At 36.7% G+C, this 23,081-nt stretch overlaps 1 long non-coding RNA gene across 5 annotated transcripts; it reads left to right on the top strand.

Moving 5' to 3' along the window:
• Positions 1-312: 312 nt before the first annotated feature.
• On the top strand, positions 313-11,932 carry LOC144284216 (uncharacterized). Of its 5 annotated transcripts, none has more exons than XR_013352563.1 (5): positions 313-487; positions 2,231-3,613; positions 5,022-5,189; positions 9,484-9,628; positions 10,443-11,932. It is a non-coding gene; the product is annotated as an uncharacterized LOC144284216 (long non-coding RNA). The 5 variants fall into 5 exon arrangements; XR_013352562.1 differs by having other exon boundaries at positions 9,484-9,581; XR_013352561.1 differs by lacking the exon at positions 9,484-9,628 and having other exon boundaries at positions 10,443-11,576.
• Positions 11,933-23,081: the final 11,149 nt, after the last annotated feature.

A 23,081-nucleotide genomic window follows, 5' to 3' on the forward strand; every position in this document is an offset into this window, starting at 1 on the left:
TTAAATTTCTGCTTTTCCTTTGTGAACCATTCCATCTTTAAGTCATTTCTCTCACTTCACATTTTATTGTAGGCATTCAAGAGGAGCAAGGCTGCTCTTTTAACACTCTTCTTAGAAATTTCCTCAGCCAAATATCCATTATCATTGCTCACAAGTTATAGAAAATGCTAGGGCATGAACAAGTCCTTTGGCACTTCATGACAAAAATCACCTTTCCTCCAGTTCCCAGTAACACGCTCCTTATCTCCATCTGAGACCTCATCACAATGGCATTTATTGTCCCTATTTGTACTAACATTCCATTCATGACCACTTAGGTATTCTCTGGGAAGATCAAAGCTCTCTCTACAGCACTCCTCTCCTGACTGGCCATGAGAATCTCTGATAATGGTCCATGGACAGCAATGAGGGGTTTTCCCAGCAGGCACCTCCAAACCAGCCTCTATCCATCATCTACTTCTGAAGCCAGCCACTTCCACCTTTCCAGGTGTGTGTTACCCCAGCACTCCCACTTCCCTGTAATGATGTTCTCTCTTGGTCTATCCACTGCTATAATAAAACACCAAATCCTGTTATCTTATAAAGAACAGGAATTCATTGTTCACAATCTGGACCCTGGAAGTCTATGAACAAGGCTCCAGCATGGTTACGTTTTCATGAAGGTCCTCTTCCTAGTTCATGGCTGATGCTTTCTCACTGTGTCCTCACATGGTGGAAACAGCTAGAGAGCTCTGAGGTCCTTTTGAAAGGGCCCTAATCTCATTCATGAGGGTTCTGCTTTCATGACAGAAGCACTTCACAGAGGCCCCACCTGCTAATAACATCATCTTTGAGAATTAAGATTTCAACATATGAATTTTGGGGGGACACAAACACTTAGACCACAGCATTCAAGAAAATAAAATCTAACAGATGGCCAGTAGATGCATGGAAAGATGCTCAGCATCACTCATCATCAGGGAAATGCAAATCAAAATTATGATGAGATACCGCCACACACCTGTCAGAATGGTTAAAATCAACAACACAAAAAAAAAAAAAAATCAACAACACAAGAGCCAAGTATTGGTGATGATGTGGAGGAGGGGAAACATCTTGCATTGTTGGTAGAAATGCAAACTGGTGCAGCCACTGTGGAAATCAGTAAGGAGGTTCCTCGAAAAATTAAAAATAGAAATACCCTATGATCCAGCAATCACAATACCTGGATATTTACCTAAAAAGTACAAAAAAAAAAAAAACTAATTCAAAAGGATACATGCACACCTATGTTTATAGCAGGATTATTTCTACTAGTCAAGTTATGGAAGTAGCCCAGCTGTCCAATGATTGATGAATTGATAAACAAAATTGGGTATATATACATATATGATGGAATATTATTCAGTCATAAAAAGAATAATGTCGCCATTTGCAAGGACATGGATGGATTTAGAGACTATAATGGTAAGCAAAATAAATCAGAGAAAGAAATACCATATGATTTTACTCATATGTGAAATTTAAGAAACAAAACAAGCAACAGAAAGAGAGGAGTGGGGGAGAGGGAAAGAGGAAACCAGAAAAACAGATTCTTGATTACAGAGAACAAACAGATGGTTACCAGAGGGGAAGTGGGTGGGGGTGAGGGAAACTGTGATGGGGATAACGGGGTGCACTTGTGATGAGCACCGGGTGTTGTACAGACGTGTCAAATCTCTATACGGTACACCCGAAACTAATAAAACACTGTATGTTAATCATACCAGAATTAAAAAACTTAATTAAAAAAAAAAAGAAAAATCTAGCTGCATGTGGGCCATTCTGAGATTACCCGTGCCTTGTATACTGATCAGTAATGGCAGAAAAGTACAGTCCAAGGCACTTCTCACCACACCTCTACAATGGTAACACTGCGCTATACCTTTACGACACACCTTTCATAATTAGGAATTATCGTTTCACTATTGCTTCACTGGAGCCTTGAAGTGTTCATTGTGGCCTAATTATCTTTGACGAGGGCCATGTTCTCAGTGTTTCCTAAGTACCGTTTTAAGCACTTCATTATTATGTGACACGATTTTTAAAAATCTTTTTAGATATGATACACTTCTAAGGTTTCACTGAGATATAAAAAGTTTAAATCACCTAATCTCATAAACCATAAACCGAATTACTGTGCTACTTCCTGAGTTGTGATGGATTTCAATCTGGAGGGGATAATGTTGTGGTCTTTTTTTTTCTCTTACAGAATCTCTTCTCTCTTTCTGGTTCCTGCAATCACTGCGTCTCTCAGCTATTCTGAAGACATTGTGGAGTTTACTTCCCTGTGATGCTGACCCCGTGGGCCGCACGCAGCACATCGCTGCACCTGCTTGCTGTGGCCAGCATTTTTATTTGAAGTGGCTCATTTCATCATTCTGACACGGAACAACACACTGTGTTGTTGGCTAGAAGCTTTTATTTTTTTTTAAGGGAATTTTAAGTATTTCACTTAGCCCAAGCAAGATATAATTTAGTAGAGCCTGCATTATAAATAGGACAAGTAGTTATATAGCAGAGTCATCAACAGCATCCCTACCCACTCCCCATCATAAGGGGCACTGAGTAGACCAGACTTGCCAGAAATACAAACAGTTAATAATAAATAGTATGTGTAGCAGAGAAAAGTCGTTCAGTCCACATGGAGGTAAAAATTGCAGTTTCATGAAACTGTTGTAAAAACTAAGTACACATTATTTGTTAACTGTCTTATTTTTATTAGTTTTAATTAGACACCTACCAGCACTTGTAAGTTTTTTTGGCTTTGCTTTTATTTTTTTTTAAAGTTTGTACTTGTATCCTAATTACTAAACACATAGCATAATATTAGCTCATGGCTTGAGAGAACAAATATTTTTAAAATGCCTATACCACCCTAAGTAACCCATACATTTAATGCAATCTCAATAAAAATACCAATGGCATTTTTCACAGAAAGAGAGCAAACGATCCTAAAATTGTATGGAACCATGAAAGACCCCAAATTGCCAAAGCAATCTTGAAAAAGAAAATCAAAGCTGGGGGCATCATAATTCTGGACTTTGAGCTATATTATAAAGCTGTAATTATCAGGACAGTATGGTACTGGCATGAATAAATAGACACATAGATCAATGGAACAGAATAGAAAATCCAGAAATGACTCAAGGATATACGATCAATTAATCTTCTACAAATCAGGAAAAAATATCCAATGGGAAAAAGTGTCTTCAACAAATGGTATTGGGAAAACTGGACAGCAACTTGCAAAAGAATGAAACTGAACCACTTTCTTGCACCATACACAAAAATAATGAAAAAATGGATTAAGGACTTAAATGTGAGACTTGAAATTATAAAATTCCTGAAAGATAGAGGCAGGAACTGCTTTGACATCAGCTGTATCAACTTCTTTCTAGATATGTCTCCTTAGGCAAGGGAAACAAAAGCAAAAATAAACTACTAGGACCTGATCAAAATAAAAACATCTACACAGTGAATGAAACAACCAACAAAACTAAAGGGCAAAAATAAATAAATAAATAAACAAACAAACAAAAGAACAAACAACAACAACAAAAAAAACTAAAGGGCAACCTACAGAGGGGGAAAGGTATTTACTTTGCTTTTAAATATCTGGCTTTATTCCCATAGGAAGTTAAATTTATTACCACTAAACATTCTGCTTTATTTTTTTTAAGATTTTATTTATTTATTCATGAGAGACACAGAGAGTCAGAGACATAGGCAGAGGGAGAAGCAGGCTCCATACAGGGAGCCCAATGTGGGACTTGATCCCGGGACTCCAGGATCACGCCCTGAGCCAAAGGCAGACGCTCAACCACTGAGCCACCCAGGCGTCCCTCTGCTTTCTTTTAAAGCAAGAAATAAACAGGTCTTGTACAATTAAATTTTGTATTGGAAAACAATTTTTTGGACTAGCATTCCACATTCCACACTCTTCACCACCCCCACTCAACATGCTTGGAACTCAGAAATTGAGGAGTAGCAGAATAATATGCCACCCCAAAATGCAATTCTAGGAGTTCAGGATATACTTCCCCAAAATATACAACTTTGGTACACTGATTATTTTGAGCCTCAGGCACTTTAAAAAACACCAATGCAGGGAGAGGCTTTCTCTGAACTCCCTTATCTGTCTGAAGACAGATCCTTCAAAAATAACTCAGTTGCCATAAACCACCTCCCAGGAGTGTCATCAACCAGGAAGGACTGACTCTTGTCACAGGAGAGGACCCTAGAAGTCAATACCACACCCATATATACTGTCTCACAGACTATCACACCTCCCTACTATTTTTACAAGGGCCCATTCAACTTTCCTGAAAATGATTTCCTCTCCCCTAGAAGACCAACGTCCCTTCCCCTTTTCCTTATAAAGATGGCATTTATGCCTGAATTGTAAGCCACCTTAGGGATTTACTCATTTTTCCCTCTCATCTGCCATGTACACATGAAGTATATATGTTAATACCTCAGCTAAGAACCCCAAAGATGAAAGGGAAAATTTTTCCTTCCCTACAAAATAAAGAAAATTAAAAGAAAAATAATGATCAATATCTTCAGAAGATACTTTGACATTTTGTTTCTATATTGTTTAAGGGAATATAAACTTTAGAGAGAGAAATAGTTCTTTCCAATGTGGGCTGCCCACATTTCATTAACACAGCCACAAAAGGAATCCTACACACAGACTAATGTTCTCACAACACACAGGCCCCCTGCCTGCAATTCTGATAGATGGGGAGTTGGAGAAAGTAAAGAAGAGGTGTTGAAAGGTAACACTGAAATATGTTAATAAAAAAAGGGTTGCAAAATTATAGTGTAGTTTATTTAGCATTTGATCTGCAAGATGTAGCGACAGCCAGCGTTTGTAAGCATAGCCTCTGAAAGCAATTACCCAGGGAAAAAAAAAAAAAAAAAAAGCAAAGGAGAGGAGTCCTGTTCTCTGATCCTAATTGATTTCTTCTCATTCTGTTTCCTAATGTGTCAAATTCAAGGTGATAATAGAGAACAAAAACTACTTGATCACAAAATCATTGATCAGTGAGAGAGAGCGGAAGAGGTCCAGTACAATCAACCCATCTAAATGGGTTTTAAGTAAACCATAATTTACAACCAGAAGGTGGAAATGCCCACCTCCAGAAACATGTGGAAAAAAAACAATGGTGAGTAAATACTAGGTTTAAAGTTTGAGTAAAAACCCAACATTATGAACTTCTACAACAAAAATTAGGTATAGATTTCCTGATATACATTGTGCTATTCCCATTAAAATGTGTACTTAGATACACACAGAAATATAAACACAGAAATGCTGTCAACTGTCTTGGCAATTCTGTGCCATCTGGTTTCCGGCCCCATCAATCTGGGAGTTTTCCAAAGTCTCCAAAGACATACCCAAAAATACCAGCAGGAATTATCTTTGGGGTGAAGTCATGATAGTTACATTGTTCTGATTTGTATTTGTCTCTATTCATTACAATGGGCTTCCAGTCAGAACACTTATGCATAGCACCTTTGAAAACAGTGCTGCCAAGAATGAATTCCATAGGTCAATTAAAAGAGTCACAAAGGTAAAAACGTTCCTTAAAACTGGGTATCTAGGGGCACCCGGGTGGCTCAGTGGTTGAGCATCTGCCTTCAGCCCAGGGCGTGATTCTAGGGTCGGGGATTGAGTCCCACACTGGGCTCCCTGCAGAGGTCCTGCTTCTCCCTCTGCCTGGGTCTCTGCCTCTGTGTGTCTCAAATAAATAAATAAATAAATAAATAAATAAATAAATAAATAACAAGTAGATAAGTAAATAAATAAATAAAATCTTTTAAAAAAATACTGGGTATCTAGACTCAGCCAATATTATCAGAGATAACTCAGAGATAACACCAATCATCCGATGAAACATCAATAAATAAATAAAGACTCATTCATAAGGATTCATTACAAGAACTTGAGTTGAAACAAACAAAACAGGATGAAGAAAACAAGATTAAAATACAAATAAATGATGTTGAAAACAGGAAAAAAACTACCACTTGAGTAATAATTAAAACTACTGGAAAGAATGAATGAAATAACTTAGTTCTAGAACCAAGGGAGATGAAAAGATGCCAAAAATAAGAATAAATGAATTTTATAATGAGGGGACTAGGGATTTGAAGCAAAGCGATATAGGAACAGTTGGATGTTAAAGCATCAGTGAAATCCTACTTTATGAAATGTATGCATATAAGTCTACCTACTTTATTGATGTATAGATATTTATTTGGGGGGGGTGTGCATGTGCTCACGCGTGCCTGTGAGAACACTGGCTTAGGAATACAATTCATTACCTATTAACTCACGTAGTTTTAAGGTAGAAGGCAGTGATATAAGCATTCAGGTAGCATGATCTCATTTAATTTCCAAGGAAGCCCCAGGACGTGTTCTCGGCAATCTCATTTTACAATCTAGCAGCTGAACGTGTTTCTCCACTGTCTGATAGTGCCCTCGCCCGGAGCCCAGAGCCAGACACTGCTGGAGAAGACGGGCCCATGAAGCAGACCGTCCCCATGACACATTCTCCATCATCAGCCGCAGACCCCTCAGCACTGGAACAACGCAGTCCCACTGTGTCTCTTAGGTCCACTCACTCTCCTGTTCCTCGTGGGACCTATTCCCAGTGGTGTCTCCTCCCCTCACACCGCAGACCACCCAATCTCTGCTCACTCTCAGAAGATGACCCCAGCCCCAGCACAGAATCCCAACCAGTGGTGCATAATTATTGTTTGCTTTCTCACACCATACCCTCACTCTGGGAACCATCCACTCCACAGAGGAGGCTTTTGCAAGCATCCCTGAATCCCTCGTGTGGCCAGGCACAGAGGGCACTTCTTTAAGAGCTCTTCCTGCATTCTCCTGTGATACAGGTTAAACATGATGCCTGTAGAAACCTTAAAACAGGCAGCTAAGCAAAAAAGTAAAATAGAACAGAACAGAGCAGAACAGAACAGGAAAGGCGAATAAGCAAAATGACACAAATATAAGCCCTCCACAAGCCTGATTACACATGGTTGTGTGATTTCCTTTTGTTCACATAGAATTTTAGGGAGAACTTCTTTTCCTTTTACGAGTATTTTGCTGCAAGATCATTTTTAGTATCAGTGCAGAAGAGTAATAGCTTCACTTACAGTATAAAGAACATCACTGCAGATGAGTACTCAGGTCCCTGGGTCACTCTCCATCCTTGGACCCCTCTGACACGTCGCCACAATGCACTTCTCATCAGCCCCCACTCATGAGCCTTCCCCTAGGGATGCTGGTCCCTTTGTTGGCACAGCCCAGTACATTTATTTCTGTTCTTTTTAAATGACTGTTCTGTTCTTTTCAGTAGGCCTAGAGTCCTCCATCTTCAAATCCACAATTCCTCCTTCTCCTCTTCCTACTTTAAATTATCTTCCCAAGGCTTTCGTGCCCACCCGTGTGGTTTCACAGACAACTTTTCTCAAATGTTAACTGAATAGATAATTCCCAAAATACATGATCTGATTCAAGTCAGAGAGAAACACTAAAGGTAACTAATTTTAACAAGCCTCAAAATCATGACACCACAATATTTAGATAACATTGCCTAAATGAAAGAAGCAAGTTTAGATTAAACATTTAGCTATTATTGTAACTTGAGTTTATGTATCTAACTCTAAAAGTCATATTCATCGCACTAGGCAGGTTTTATTTCCAGAATGGTTTCACTTAGGAAATTGCTATTATAGCGCATCTCAAAAACACACTAATAGCAAAGAAAATGCCTCCATAGTTTCTGTAAAGGCATTCCACAAATTCTGACATTATTCTTATTTTTTTAAAAAGATTTTATTTATTTGAGAGAGACAGCATGGGAAGGAGAGGGAGGGAGAGGGAGAGAGGATCTGAAGCTGACTCCTGGCTGAGCACAGAGCCAATCCCAGGGTGGTGAGATCATGAACTGAGCCAAAACCAAGAGTCAGATGCTTAACCAGCTGAGTCACCTGGGTGCCCACACATTATTCTTAAATTTTAAGAACATATTATATATTAGGTATAGGATGATGCTTCCTTAACCTGCTAATTTTTCCCTCCATTGGAGCTAGAGTTAATGTAACATAAAGTTCAATTCTCATTAAAGAATAAAATAATTATGACTATTACCTCTATAGTTTGTAGTGTTGAATTTTTAGCTAGGGACCGAGTTTATTATACATCAGGAAAAAAAGTTTGGAAAGAGACACATTTATCATAATTTTGACATGATGCTCATTGACTTAGAAATTGGCTAAAATTTTAAAACTAATTAGATATTTTAATAATAGGACCTAATAAAAAATAAAGATGCAAAAACCAATAACTTCATTATATACCAGTGATAATTTGTTTTAATTGTATCTACTCTTCTATTCTCGTTTATAATATCAGAGAAAAATATCAAACCTTAATAAAAACATTAAGAAAAAATATTGAAACTATGCATGTAGAAATTTCTAAGATTTTACTGAGATATGCTAAATAATGTTTTAATAGAGTAAGAATAGCTCTTTATATAGCCAACAATGTAGTATAAATGTGAAGACTCTTAATATTCTGCATGAATATTTAACTTATTTCTAAAAACATGATGGGATAGTTAACTTTTCTTGAGGTAGGATGAACCCTTTCTAAGCATAAACATAATAAAAAAATAATCTCAAGGAAGAAATTAATCAACATTTTTTAATATACAGTGATAGGAACAAAACACACCTGTGAGGATATTCCTTAGTCCTCACAACAGAGAAAGAGCAGAATGATTTGAATTATCAATAAGAATTTAATGACTCTATAGGCCCATGTGCATCCAGTTGATGAGATGCATTTTTACAATTGGAAACCATATTTTTGAAGCATATTTGATGCTTCATCATATTTGATGACACAAATTTTAGGAATGAAGTCATCATGTTATTGGAAAGCAACTTGGCAATAGTCTTCTGTTTGTTGCTGCATTTTCAAACAGATGCATGCTGGTGGTTTTGTGGAATGGAGGAAGACATATATTTTTGTAGATTTCAACTTCATTTAGGGACTCTGAAGACACAATGATGATAATACCCATTATCTGTTGGCTTTTTTTTTGCCTCCATTTATATGCCTTTATCTCTGTTCCCTAGTTAATGCTAGTATTCCAGAATTAACTGCCACCTAGGGGAACGTATGGGGCAAGAGCAAGTAGAAACATTTCAGAGATTTTCTATCATTTTCAAGTCACATTTTCCCTGATTCAGTGTTGACTTGTCTACTTTAAACCTCTGACTGTTCTCTAGAGTTCCGAAAATTTGATCCTGACAGTTTTCTGCTATTTTTCAATATTTTCAATATTTCTCTAAGGAAATTAGAGCTTGGAGCTGTATACCCTGCCATGTTGCTGATGTTGCTCTTTGGATAGTTTTTAAAACACTATCATTCCTGGATAGGGTCCCTGGGAAGCAGATTCAGACTCAGAAAACAGAACACAAAAAGTTCTTCAATGTGTGCTCCTGTGTCAATACCAGTGCAGGAAGAAGAGTTTGAGGTACAAGGGGAGTTTGGACTGCATTGAACCTTTACTAAACAACTCAGGTATGACTTAGGGAACTTTGAAGCTGAGGTAGTCCATTAAAGTTACCTGGATATCAGGTGAGAGGGGAGACCCTGCATACCCCTATAGGGTGCAGCCAGTGGATGCCAGCTGACAATACAACTCTCTTCAGAGGAGAGCAATCCCCAGAAGGAGCTAATGTCTGACCTGTCGGCCAGAAGAGCTCCCTACCATTCAGTGAATAAGACTGAAGTTCCAGAAGTGAGATGTGGACATGTATCACAATGCCAACTATCATCCATCCCTTGAGCCATTCACATCTACTTTTCCTTAAGATCCCTGGGAGCAGCAAGACTCTGCTGTGCCTTTCTTCCCAAGGGCAACTTAAAATAGTCAGTAGGATGAAATGTGTCTCCCACACCTGTATCTTGTCCCAAGGTCTAGCTGATATCATTCTTGCTCTGCTTTCCTTTCTCAAGTCCCCTCATACACAGTTTCTATCTATGGGGCCTTGGTAAGGAAACTCACACTTTGTTCTAGACCTTCATCATGAGCATTCTAATCCCCTAGTAACTATGGTATTCACAGGCCATGGATATGCCATTTCTCTACTTACACTTAAAATTGGAGAAGGGGTATTAAGAGATGCTGAAACAAATCACCCTTATGTGAAACATATTCCCTCCAATCACACATTATAAAAGCACCCTGTCTCCTCCTGATCATCAGTGACAGTTACCCCTGACAGGAAAGTGACCTCTCTCTGCCTGCTGGTCTCTACTTGTACAAGTCCAGTGTTCCTGAGGAGTCATGTCATGTCCAGGGGCTCTAACTATGTTTCCTGGTTCTCTTTAGGAATAAGATAACCTGCAGAGTCCAGAGGTGGAGAGGCAGTAAGAACAATTACACCAGCCTGTTCACTAGGAGTGACATCAGCAGACCCACACCTACTTACATTATCGAGTCCCAGAACTATACAATTTACCTATTGTGCATCCCACACCAAATGGTGACCACGTAGTAGTCATTGGGTTAGAGTATATATTGCATCTCAGAGGAAAAGGCCTTATCCTTGTAGGATGTCATCTCTCAACTGTGAACCTCAGCTGTGCCATCTACAAGACAGTCCATCCCTTTCCAGACCAGCCACCTCTGGGTGGCCCAGTGTGTGAAAACAATGGTGCATTCAGTTGTCCCAGTACCCACAAAAATATTTACTTTGCTATAAAATGGATCCTTTGATCTGACTCAGTGTGATGTGGGTTCCATATTGGTGGAGGAATCACAGTGAACTCTCGGATCATTTTGGTGACTGAGGTCCTAAAGCAGGGAAAAGCAAACCAATATCCAGAACACATTTCTTCTCCATTCAAAATAAGTCACAACCATTTTACAGGTAGAAGGACTCCACTGTAGTGGATTTTCACCCAAGAGCTGGACATCTCATGCCAAATTGGGGCTCAGGGTTGACTCTCTTTCTTTCAGTGTGGACATTAGGAACATCAGTAGTAAATTAGAGTAAATTTAATGAAAGGAAGACAAGAGTATTGGGTTCATGTATGCAGAGCCTCCAAATAACAGCCCTGGAAACTCTATTCGAGCACCCACTGTAGCAGTCCTGGAGTGGCCCATAATACAGGCTTGTTAATGTAAACTGATCATGTAGGGGCCCAGAGCACAACAGAGGAGTGTATTATATTCCCTTCTATGTGCAATACCTAGAAACACAACTGATTATTAGAAAAAATAAGTTAAAATTATCTTGGTATAGATAGTTTCTCAATTCTACATTTTTTTCTGTCCTGTTTTCTCCAAGCCACCACCTCAGGTGGTGTTGAGTATTCATTTCAAAGTTTTTGGAATGGTCCCATAATCACAGATACACCCAAATCTCAAGACTTTTATGCTGATAAAAAACATAATGAAGGAAAAAAAAATCACCCCCAAAATGCCAGACAGTATTTCAAACCATAGCTAATACATCAGCTAATAAAGTCTTGATTCTTGATAACGTTATTAGAGAGCAACTAGTTTTGCTATACCAGCTATTTTTCTGTATTAATAAAAAATATGTATGACCAAGACATAGGTGAAGCAAAAGCTATTTGGACAATAAGCAGGTAAAACTAGTGTGGCTAATATAATGGGAAAATGATCTGGAGATGACTTGAATATGACTGAAGCAGGGACCTGAAAACATTAAAAATCTAGAATCCAGACATGAGAGAGGTTATCCCTGTTGGTCCCATGAACACTAAATATTATCTACAACTCTAGGTCTACAGACTTGATAACTTAGATGAAATGGAAAAATGCCTTTAAAGATGTAACCTAACAAAACCAACACAAAGGGAAATAGATTTGTAGTGGCCTACAAATATTAAAGAAATATAATCAATTAATGACCTTCAAAAGAGAAAGTACCAGACTCAGTTGGTTTCACTAGTGAATTCTACTAAAAAATCGAAAGAAGAAATTATACCAATTCTCTACTATAACTTTCAAAATAAGAATAGAGGAAATGCAACCTAACTCATTCTTAGTTCAGCATTAACTTAATACCAAGAACAGAACAAGACACTACAAAAAAGGAAAACTAAAGACTGATACATCTAATAACTCATATGAAAAAGTCCAAGATAAAATATTAGCAAGTTGAATTCAACATTTATAAAAGAAATTATACATAATGACCAAGTGAGATTTATTCCATTTATGCAAGGCTGGTTCAACATTCAAAAATTAATCTGTCACATCGGCAGGCTAAAATAGAAAAAAATACATGATCATATGGATACAGAAAATCATTTGACAAAGTCCAACTCCCATTCATGATTAAAAACTCTTAGTACACTAGATATGGGAGAGAAATTCTACAACCTGACAAAGAGCACCTACCAAAAAACCTACAACTAGCACCATACCTAGTAGTGAAAATCAGATGCCCTCTCACTAAGATCAGGAACAAGGCAAGGATGTACCCTCTTACCATTCCTATTCAACACAGTAGTGGGAGTCCTAGGTAATTTGTTAAGAAAAAGAAATGGAAAGTATACATATTGGAAGAAGAAATAAAAACCATTTTTGCAGATGACATGACTGCTTATGTAGAAAATCCCAGAGTTGTCAACCCTTGGAACTAATAAGTAATGATCTTGAGGATGCAGGACATGAAGTAATATACAAAAGTTAATATCTTTCTTTTAAATCATCTAGTAACAATTGAAGTTTGAAATTTTTTAAAAGATTTTATTTATTTATTCATGAGAGACACACACAAAGAGGCAGAGACACAGGCAGAGGGAGAAGCAGGCTCCCTGCAGGGAGCCTGATATGGGACTCAATCCCAGGACCCCAGGATCATGACCTGAGCTGAAGGCAGATGCTCAACCACTGAGCCACCCAGGTATCCCAGAGTTTGAAATTTAAAGCATATTACCATTTACATAAATACCCCAAAAATGAAATACAAAACTCTAATGAAAGGGAAAAACAACCTAAATAATATTCCATGTTCATGGATATTCCATGTTCATGGATCCATGATAGATATTCTATGTTCATGGATCAGAAGACTCAGAATTGTCATCCTGTCAGTTCTTCCCAGATCAATCTATATATGGAGTCAGTGTAATCCTAAACAAACTACCAGCAAGGTTTTTATTGACATCCACAAATTGATTCTAATGTTTATATGGGGAAACAAGAGACCTGAAGTCTGAAGAAGAACAAAGTCAGAACTGATACTATTTATCTTCAAGACTAACTATAAAGTTACAATAATCAAGACAGTGTGATAGTTGTGAAATAACAGAGAACTTAGAAATAGATCTGTATAAATATAGTCCACTGATCTTTGACAAAGAAACAAAGGGAATACAGTGGGTGGTCAAAGATAGTCTTCTCAACAAATAGTGTTTGAGGAAATGGACATACCAAAAAAAAAAAAAAGCATAGACACACACAGAACTTATACCTTCCAGAAAAATTAACTCAAAATATATCATAGACTTAAAAATGCAAAATTATAATGCTCTTCAGAAAACATAGGAGAAAACACAAGTGATTTTGAGTTTGGTGATGACTTTTAGATTCAACCCTAAAGTCATGATTCATAAAAAGAAAATAAAAGGAAGTTGTACTTTAATATTAAAAAGCTCTGCCTTGTGAAATACACAGATAAGAGAATGAAAATATAAGCCATGGACTGGGAGAAAATATTAGTGAAACGTATATCTAATAATGGACTTTTATGCAAACTCTACAAAGAACATGAAAAACTAAGCAATAATAAAACAATCCAACTAAAAAAGAATAAAAAAAAAAAACACCTGAACAGACACTTTACCAAAGAAGATATACAGACACTGAATAAGCATATAAAAAGATGCTCAACAACATAGATCATCGATGAACTGAAAATTAAAATAACAATGAGGTATCACTGCCTACCTATCAGAATGTTTATATTCCAGAACACAGATAACACGAAATGCTGGCCAGGATGTGGAGCAAAGGAACTCTTCCAGTACTGGTGGGTATGCAGAACGACACAGCCACTTTGGAAGACAGCATAGCAGTTCCTTACAAAACTAAAGAGACTCTTACCATAGAATCCAGTAATCTCATTTCTTTGTATTTGCACAAAGGAGCTGAAAATTTATATCCACATTAAAAACTTGCACACAAATATCTCTAGCTGATTTATTCAGAACTGCTAAAATTTGGAAGCTTTCAAGGTTTATCCTTCGGTAGGTGAATGAATATATAAACTGTGGCATATCGGCTAATGGAAGAGTATTCAGTGCTAAATAAACATGATATGAGGCCATGGCAAGACATGTAGGAATCTTAAATGCATATCACTTAGTGAAAGAAGCCAGTCAGAAAGGGCTACATACTGTATGTTTCCAACTCTATGACATTCTGGAAAAGGCAAAACTGTAGAGGAAGTATAAAGATGAGTGTTTGCTAAGGGTTCAGAAAGAGGGAGGAGGTGAGTTGTAGACCTAGAATCTAGGTGGAGCACAGGGAAAATTTAGGTCAATTAACTATTCTGTATAATACTGTAAGAGTGACAAAGACACTATGCATGTGTCAAAACCAATTGAACCATACAATCAAAGGAGTGGACCCTAATACAAACTGTAGAGCTTAGTTAGCAATAATGTATGGATATCAGCTTTCATTAATTGCAAAAATCTGTACCCCACTAATGCAAAATGGGGAAACCACTGTGAAGAGGAAAGGGATGTGAGTAGGGGTACTTTCTGTTCATTTTTTCTGGAAACCTAAAAGTGCTCTAAAAGATTAATCATTAGAACAGTATCAACAACAACAGTATCTCCTGAGAAATACTGACCAGGCGTGAGAACTCATGTGTTCACTAGCCTATATCAAATCATGAAAATACGAACACTTCTTAAAGCCCAGCTATCCTGGTGGTGTTCTCTGAGACAGGTGAAGTGATAGCATCCTAAAAATATAAAGCATAATGGGTTAAAGATGATACAGAATAAACACGACGAAAAAGCTGACCTTATAAAAGAACATGAACAAGTGAGAGACCTCCATGAAGTTGGTTGACCATTCACGCAATGACTACATGATGAATTCCAAGGCAATGTTGGGAATACCTGAAGTGAATTTGAGTCAGTGAATGCTTAAATAAATATCGGATTGGTTATAATATTCATGCATTCTTCCTTGATACTAGGAAAATGTGTGATTATTTTGCATCAGCTCAGTTCTTATTTTAGAAGACAGAGTTGCATTTCAGGGTTTAGGGTGCATCCTGCTTCACTTACCTTTCCTAGATCTGAGTTATCATGTGTCTACCATTGCTCTGCTGTCCAGATTGCTCTTTTCTGAGTCCTTAACAATATTCATCAACACTTGCACTTAACTCTATTTAAAGCAAAAATAAAACAACCCCTTTTAATTTTCAGCAGAAACAACTAATACATACTACCCTCCTAAGAGGAATTAAGTCCTCATAAAAGTCCATCTGGAGACAGAAATGGCTAATATTAGAAATAAACACCAGGGTACTCTAAGTAGAGGGCTCCACGGTCCCACTGAAGAAAGATTAGGGAGTAGAGTGCTTTCATTCCATGTTTTTTCACATTTTGCTCACTAGGCAACACTGGAAAAGTAAGTGAGCAGAATTATCATTTTAAAGTTGAGAAATCAGGGGGCACCTACGGGTGACTCAGTTGGCTAAGCATCTGCCTTCAGCTCAGGTCATGATTCCAGGGTTCTAGGATCAAGCCCCACATCAGGCTTCCTGTCCAGCGGAGAGCTTGCTTCTCCCTCTGCTGCTCCTTCTGCTGTGTGCTCTCTCTCTCATTCATAAATAAATAAGTAAGTAAGTAAGTTGAGGAAGCAGAGGATTAGGTCACTAAAGTGGCCAACTGAAGGTCTCGCTGGCTGGAAGTGGTGTGGCTGGGAGATGTCACCCATAGCTCATCCTTTCCCAGCAGCTTCTACTTGCAATGATCTTATGAAAAATCAACACAGAGTCATTGAAGAACAAAACTCTTGAATACAAAATAATGTTCCTTAATTGTAGCTATTAAAGAAAAAGTTATAAAAGATACTGATTTCTAATACTTAGAAATCATATCTATACCTATTACATAAAAGATGTTATACATATATATCTATATATTCTGTCTATATTGATAGCTAGATAGAGATTTAAGTTCACTTTCTGGCCTTTCACATTTTTGGCCCAGTACTCACAAAATACAGGCTAATTAATTTACGGGTCAACTGTCAGTTCAGATATAGTTAGGTAAGATAGCTGAGGTATTAAAAGCAATTATAGTAAACAATGTGATCATTAGGGAAATAAAAGCCAAATTGGATAGGAGTTCAGGGTGAGGGGTGGGGTGGGAGGAACAACTCAATATGTATTTCTAAATGCCTTGAGATTAAAAATTTCATAATGGCTTTGACTAAACACTTCTTTTTGTATGTAATTACAAAAGAAGAATCTTATTCAAACAAATAGTATTCTCATGACTACATTTCTGAATTATTTTCTCTTTTATTACTTTATAACAATTATTAATGCCCAGAGCTATAATTAATTTGGAAATTGCTTTGATTACACATGAGATTAAGAAAGCCCAGTAAACAGTTTAATAGGAGAATATCAGAAATAACTAGAACCTGTGACCAGACTCTCCCCTAGAGCTTGTATTTCCCACAGCTACCCTGTGTGCAGAGCTATCACCACTGTGATATTCCTTCTCAGTCCTCCAGCCCTGGATCCAAACAAGTCACAACAAGAGGACTTCTTAAATTTGAATATGCACATAACTTATCAGAAGCTCTCACTAAAATGTAATTTCTCACCCAATAGGGCAAAAGTGGGACATTTGATTCTGCATCTCTAAAATGCTCTCAAGTAGGACAAAGAGAAAATACAGGGCACTCAGGTAAATTTCAGATATTCAGTGATAGACACACAACTTTCTTTCATGTATTTCAAAATTCTAATTTAACTTAGTCTTCTGTTTTTATTTGCTAACCTTAGCAATTCTACTCCAGGTGATATGGGTGCTATTGGACCAGAATATCCATATATTAAAGAATAACCCTCTAGCGTCTGCATGTTTTCAGAAAATGGCAGAAAATATATAAATGCGTGAAGCTATCAGACTTAGTATATTAGGGAACATACATTAGAAAGGCATAATAACAACAATAAATATATACAAATCTAGCAAAGAATTCCTGAAATACATGAGGCAAAAATCTGCTAGACACAAAAAGGACAATTCAATAATTATACTTCGCTATTTCTCCATTCCTCTGTCAGTAATGGATAAAACAGTGAGAGAGAAAGAGAGAAAAATTAGGAAATATTAAGATAGAGATCATTAAATTTCATCTAACTGACATCTACAGAGCACTCCAAAAAACAGCAGAGCACAAATACTTTCAAGCAATCAGGGGATGGCCTCCAGTACAGACCACAGGTTAGGCCATTAGATAAATTTCACTAAACTTACAAAAGATTGCAATCATAGACAGTATGTTCTCCAACTATAGTAGAATCAAAGTAGAACTCAACAAATGGAGAAAATAAGGGAAATATCTAAATATCTGGCATTTAAACATCCCATTTACAAATAGGCTATGGTTCAAAGAAGAAATCAGAAGAAAATTTTTAAAATATTTTCCATTGAATAAAAATAAAAACAGAACATATACAAATTTATGGAATCCAGTGAAAGCTATGCTTGGAAAAACTGCATACATGCAAAAGCTAGTATAAGAAAAGAAGAAAAGTCTAAAATCAGTAAAGGGAGTTTCCTCTATAATTTGGAAATTGGTAGCCGAAGAACAAATTATATTGCCTGTTATTTATCTTGTTTGATTTGGTAGTTATATGGGTGCGTCAATGTATCAAACTCACCAAAATCTACACTTAAAATTTATATATCTTATTCAGTGAAAATCATGTCATAATACTGCTTATTTGGAAAATATCAACAATGGATCAATTGAATGAAGCACTGATTATAATGAAGTCACAGAGACCCAGGAGGCAGCAGGTTCAGGGACCTGTGCATCTGAACTTCAAAGACTCCCCTTTCTTAATTCTCTCCACAGGTGCCACCGAATTCCTTCTATTTTCCCCTCCTTCCTAGCTCACCATAGTTTCCTACTCTAAAGGACATCTCTTACACTTATTGCAGCTCTTGAAGTATACCCTTCTTTATTTCATCCAAGTGAAATACTCAGCTTTCATTTAGAAAGCTTTGCTGTCAAATGGGTTAGAGAATCCAACAGGAATTAACCTTATATTACAAATGTGGGAAAACTGCGAAATGTTTACCGTATCTCTGAGGATCTAAGAGATACTTTGGTAGAAAACAAACACTTGTTGAGTGTATGCGGTTGATACTTCCCTGGTCTCATTTGGAGCAATAAAAATAAATAAAGCAGAAACAACTAGAGCAAAGCGTAGACTAAGAATACAGCTTTGCACAGGAATTTGTTATTTAAGGTGACTAGACCACATGGTTGGTTCTGTCATGGCAGCACACAACACAAGATTCTTGGAGTTTCTTTAAAAACAATAACAAAAAACTCCTTGTTATAAAAAGAGCTTGGAAGTTATTGCTTCCATCCTTACAAGATACACTGAGAATCAAGACTTCCCTGGGACCCACTAGAGAAAGGAGGCTGCAGGGAAAGCTGCCAGCCTGAAATCTGGAGAGGCAGGGGAGGCAGAAAGTCACAGCTGAGCTCTGCTTTCTGGAACTGGCACTCCTGGGGCCATCCACCAGTGGAAACACTGAAATGGTAAATCTGACAAAATGCTGGAGATGGAGGTGGAGGTAGAGTGTGGAGCAGCATGAGAAGAAGAATCTCCTGGAGGCTGCGGGCTTTAGGGTGGCTTGCTTTTTTGACTTTTGCCTCTGGGGAATCCCACCATGTCCTCTGGGTGCAGACTCAAAAAAGTCCTGCTCTTGACTCTGGCAGAGCAAGCAAAGGAGTGGCACTTACAAAATACCCCCTGCACAACAAAAATACACTTTCCAGGAGCAAAGACTTTACCAGAGACCTCTCCCCTCCTCTGCCTCCTTTAGATTTTCTATGTCACCTATGAGAGGAAAGAAGCAAGTGTGCAGGTAACAGCTCAGAGACACAGGCCCACCTAAAGACTGAAATTGAGCTATAAAATCAGACTATTTCCCTTCTTTACACCTTAGCACCACGCCAGCAAGACTCCAGGAAAACTACGTGTAGTCCAGCTGAAAGAGTGGCAAGATGAAGACTTTGCTCAAGGAGAAGGTCTTAGCTAAGCCCAAAGACAATGTGGGAGCCATAAACATCCACTTGAGCAAACGGAATCCCTCACCAACAGCTATAGCAAACATCAAACACAACCAAACTCTAGTCAAATAAATATGGGACCTCACAGAAAAGGCCAGTTTACCCAGGTTCCTACTCTTTATGACATCATATCCAACTGTTAACAAAACATTGCAAAGAATGCCAAAACTCAAGAAGAAACTACAGTCTGAAGAAACAAAGCAAGTTGCAGATCCATACTTGGATATGACATCGATTTTTTTTTATTATTGACATGGCATTTAAAGTAACAATGATTAATATGTTAAGCGCTTTAATGATGAAAGGAACAGCATGCAAAATGGATGGGTTATATAAGAAAGAAACACAAAAAAATGTTTGAAATCAAAACACTAACAAAAATGAAGAGTGTCTTCAGTAGGCTTATCAACAGGTTGAATTTGACATTAGAAATATTGTAAATGAGAAGAAAGTGAAGTAAAATATTTCACCTGGAAAAAAAAAAAAACACTTTTAACCTGGAATTCTGTAACTAGTGAAAGTATCATTGGTAAGTGAAGAAAAAAAACTAAAGATATTCTCAAACACAGAAAAGCAAGGGAATCTGTCACCAGAAGACCTACCGTCTGAGAAAATCTATAAAAACCTCAGTGAGAAAGAAATTAATGTCAGAAATTCACATCTACATGAAGACAGACTGGTAGGTAAACAAATGGGAAGGTAAAATAAAAACTGTTTAAACAGATTTTCTTGGTTGATCAAAAGGATGTGTTCCTTTAAAGTAGTAACAGTAACAATTTATTAGGTGATTACAGCAACTGTATACATGAAGTGAATGATAGCCATGTCATCAGGTATGGGACAGAGGAATTGGGAATTCTGTTAAAAGGTACCTGAACTACCTCTGAAACAGTAGTATTATTTGGAAATGAAATCATTAGTTAAAATATATCTATCACAAGCTCTAAGGTGACACCCAAAAAAAGAAAAAGAAACAAACCAAACTAAGTATATATGATACGCTAAAAGAGGATGTAAAGTGAAATATATTTGATTAAAACCTAAGGGGGGAAAAAAAAGAAAAAGAAGGAAAATAAAAATAAAGAAAAATGCAGTAAGTAATTTTAAAAAGTTACAAACATGAGAGATATCAATTCAATAATATCAATAATCACTTTAAATAGAAATGGTCTAATTAAATCAATTAATGGAGGTTTTCAAAGTGGATAAGAACACAGGGCTCAACTATATTTTGCCTAAAAGAAACCCATTTTAACATAGACACAAATAGATTAAAAGTAAAGGGATGGAGAAAGACTGTGCTAACACTTATCAGGAACAATATTATATTCAGACAAGAAAAAGCAAATTACAATTTGAAAACAAGGAAAGTTATTAGATGTGTAGAGAGGTATTACACAACAATAAAGGGATCAAATTTCCAAGGAGACACAACAATCCTAAATATATATGAACCTAACAACAGAACATTAAAATATGTACGACAAAACTAAAAGAATTGAAAGAGGAAATAGACAAAACCACTCTGATAGCTGAGGAATTGAACATCACTCTTCCAGTAATTGATAGATGACACAGAAAGTAAGTATATAATTGACCTGAATGACACTACCAACCTGACCTAATTAACATTTAGAGAACATATTACCGCAAAACAGCAAAATTCATGTGCTTCCCAGGTTCACAAGGAATATTCACTAATACCACCATATTTTGGGCTATAATACACATCATAGCAAATTCATCTTGACAAAAATCACACTAAGTATTTTCTCAAATCACAAGATTAATCTATAAAACAACAACAGAAAAAGAGCTGGCAAATACCAAAATATTTAGAGACAACACATTTCTAAACAACACATGAGTCAAAGAAGTATTTTTTTAAGAAGTCTTAAGAGATATTTTAAAATATTTTGAACTAAATGAAATTAAGAGAAATTATCAGAATTTGTGAACCATAGCAAAAGCATGGGAATTTATATTACTGAATAAACATATTAGAAATGATGGAAGATATAAAGTCTGTAATCTAAGCTTCCATCCTGGGAAAGTAGAAAGAAAAAGGAAAGAAATTAAAACCTATAGCAAACAGAAAAGAAAGAATAATAAAAATGAGAGCATAAATCGATAAAACTGAAAACAGAAAAAGAATAGGAAAAAAAACAACAAAACCAAAAGCTATTTGCAAAGATCAGTAACACGATATAACCCTCTTCAGGCTTACCAAGAAAAAAATAGACAAGATTTAAGTTATTAATATGAGAAATGAAAGAGAATATTATCACTACTGATCCCATGGCCAATGACAGAGAAATTAGTGAGTACCATAAACAATTCTATGCTCACAAATTTGACAACACAGATGATCTGAATCAATTTTTGAAAGACACAAACTACCAAAATTCATGATCATCTGAATCAGCCTTTATCTACTGAAGAATTTAATCAGTAATTAATAACCTTCCAAAAAAGAAAGGACCATACCCATTTGCTTCACTGGTGAATTATATCAAACATTTAAGGAGAACATGATACAATTCTCCATGATCTGGTTCACCAATCTTACAGAAAGAGCAGATGCATATCAAAGTAACAAAATAGCTCATATATAAACCCACACAAATATATACAACCAATTGACTTAATTTCTTTTTGATAAAGAACCAAAGATATTAAACTTAAAAAGAGTAGTTTTCACTCAATGGTGCTGGAACAATTGGACATCAGTAAGCAAAAGAATGAACACAGACATAGACTATAGAGCTTTCATACAAATTAACTAAAAATGAGTCTAAATGACCCAAAAGTAAAACACGAAATTAAAAAATTGTAAGAAAATATAAGGGAAAAGCTAGATGACCTTGGGTTTGGGGATGATATATTTTTTTTTAGATGTAGCACCAAAAGCATAATTCACAAAACAATGATAATTGAACTTCATTAAAATTAAAATATTCTGTTCTGTGAAATGCTCTGCTTAGAGAGTGAAAAAACAAGACATAGACTGTAAAAAAATTATAAAATACCTGTTTAATGTAGGATTTATATCTAAAATATACAAAGAAATCTTAAAGCTTAATAGGAAAGTTGACTAGTACAGAATGGGCAAAAAAATCTGGACACCTCACCAAAGAAAATATGCAGATGGCAGATGGCCATATGAAATATAGTCCACATTATCTTTTATTAGGGACTTGTAAATTCTAACAATGACACCACGACACACCTGTCAGCATGCCTAAAATCCAAAAAATTCACAACATCCTTTGATTGCCCAAAAGTGACACAGTAGACGCTCTCCTCCATTCCTTGTGTGAACGCAAAGTCACAGAACCACTTTGTAAGGCATTTTGGTAGTGTCTTAGAAAGCTGAAACACATCTTTACTGTGTGATCCAGTAATCAAGCTCTTAGGCATTTACTCCACAGATTTAAAAATACATGTCTGCACAAAAACCTGCATGTAGATGTTGACAGCAATTTTATTCATAATCATTAAAACGTAGAAACAATCAAGGTGTCCTTCCATTAATGAAAAGAGGACTGCTGTAAAATTCATACAATGAAAAATTACCCAGCAATAAAAAATGAGCTATCAAACCGGGAAGAGACATGTATGACATCCTAAATCATACTG

The sequence above is a fragment of the Canis aureus genome, chromosome 15, assembly GCF_053574225.1.
Source record: "Canis aureus isolate CA01 chromosome 15, VMU_Caureus_v.1.0, whole genome shotgun sequence".
Taxonomy (NCBI): Eukaryota; Metazoa; Chordata; class Mammalia; order Carnivora; family Canidae; genus Canis; species Canis aureus.